This window comes from Lissotriton helveticus, chromosome 8, assembly GCF_964261635.1.
Source record: "Lissotriton helveticus chromosome 8, aLisHel1.1, whole genome shotgun sequence".
Taxonomy (NCBI): domain Eukaryota; kingdom Metazoa; phylum Chordata; class Amphibia; order Caudata; family Salamandridae; genus Lissotriton; species Lissotriton helveticus.
Genome location: NC_136069.1, coordinates 364,009,289 through 364,011,547, shown reverse-complemented (window position 1 = coordinate 364,011,547; position 2,259 = coordinate 364,009,289).

Below are 2,259 nucleotides of genomic sequence, written 5' to 3'. Positions count from 1 at the left end.
CAACACATTTAGGAGAGTCTAAAACATCTTCTTCAAGTGACCCTAAACCCACTAAAGATACAATCATACCTCTTTCTTTTACTGATTCATCAGATATAACATGTTCACACCTGGATAAACTGGGCCCAAAATCAGTTTCTTCTCTCACACACGAAACTTCTCCTTTTTTAAAATAACTACTGTTGTCACCAATTTTCTTCTTGTCTTCTCTGCAAGCTTTCGAAAAATGACCTATTCTGCCACACTTATTGCACTCTCTGCCTAATGCAAGACAAAATTTGAAAGAAGCTACGTGATTGTAACTCCCACATCTGAAACATACAGTACGATTTCTCGAACCATTTCTATACGTTTGAAAACCTTTTGTAATGTTGTTCATCGCACACACTTCTTCACTCCCTTTATCACCCTTTCCACCTCTACTACTCGTTTCCTCAATAATTTTCATCCATTTGTTAGATTGCTCAAAAGCTTTAGCCGTGGAAATGCTTTCTAACAAAGTGGGATTACCTAGAATCCACAACTGTTCTTGGGTCTTCTTGCTTTTAACATTAACAATGATCTGATCCCCAATCATTTCGTCCGTCATTGCCCCAAAATTACAGGAAACAACTAAAGGTCTTAAACCTGTTAAAAAATCATCAAAAGATTCATTTTCCTTTTGCGCTCTAGTATAAAACTTATAGCGATTCAAAGCAATGCTAGTTGTGGGTTTAAAACGCGTTTCTACACGAAGCATAGCTTCATCAAATACACCAGAGTCACCAGGTACAGGTGGTAAGTTTCTAAAAATAGCTTGCCCCTCAGATCCCAAACAGTGAAGAAAAATGTTTTTTTTTCTTTCATTTCCCATCCTTTCCCCATCAATAGCCTTCAAATATGTCAAAAATTCTTCTTTCCATCTGTTCCAGGGAATGGGAGAATCACCTTTCCTTTGCAAAAATTTTGAAGGGGGGTCAAACTGCATATTGTGTGTTTACAATATGTAAACATTTTATATAGGGGTGAAAATAAGTTGGAGAACCAATTACTGTCAGTTGAAACAATGTCTACAATCAAATTTCCACAGAAATGAGTCTTGAGTACACAAGCTGTGTACATCAGCGATGTTATTCTTAGTAAGAGAAGATATTGCAGATATAAAATAATGACCAAAATCCAGTGAAAATGAAAGGTTTAGTAAATGTATCACTTAAAGTGAAATCTTAAAATTGTGCTTGAAATAATCGTTGTTCCACAGTATCTTGGGGTTCCACTTAGAATCATAAAAATCATACTAGTTAATCAATAGGGAGGGACTAGGGATTGGAAGGTATGTTTCATTCCCCAGGGTAAGTAGGTTATTTATCAAAGAGGAAACAGACACTTGTAACACTCAGGCCATGGGTTATATAAGTTTAGAGTAACCTCAAGAACCCAATGCAAATGTGGTAGGTGCGGTATATTTGATTCGTCCGCCCCGCATATGGGTAGTTGGCCGTTATCATTGGTTACTCCAAGTTAGTGATGTTGCCAGCCTCGACCCGAGGCACCTCTGGCCTGTTGTGCAGTGTCCAGAGAAAGAAAAAAGGAAAAAAGGAGTGTGTCAAATTAGAATCTCAAAAAAAGGAAAGAAGGTTTAAAAACTGAAAAATCACCTTGATTGATTTTATTTATTAATGTGATTTTCAGATTGTTAAAAATAATCTGATACTACTCAATTGATCGAGTTACTAGATCAAAGTAGTTAAACTACTTTGATCTAGTAACTCGATCAATTGAGGCTGGCAACATCACTAACTTGGAGTAACCAATGATAACGGCCAACTACCCATATGCGGGGCGGACGAATCAAATATACCGCACCTACCACATTTGCATTGGGTTCTTGAGGTTACTCTAAACTTATATAACCCATGGCCTGAGTGTTACAAGTGTCTGTTTCCTCTTTGATAAATAACCATCATAAAAATCATAAACAGTACTTCAATCGATCGTTGTACAATGTACCTTAAGCTCTTAAAACTGCATCAGGGATCAACTGTTGTCGAAAGAAAATGCAGAACGGCGCTTTCGATGCAATGTAAACAAATATGTCCGCTCCCACGTAGACAATGACGTATGACGCTTTACGCGTGACGAATCATCAAGCGTCAGCAGATAGCATCATGGCAACCACAACCATGACAACGCCGCGCACGAATCATGCGCACAGGAACTTCGTAGCGAGACGATTCTTCGCGTGTGTGTCGAAGCCGTTTGAAAGGCAATTAAAGGTAA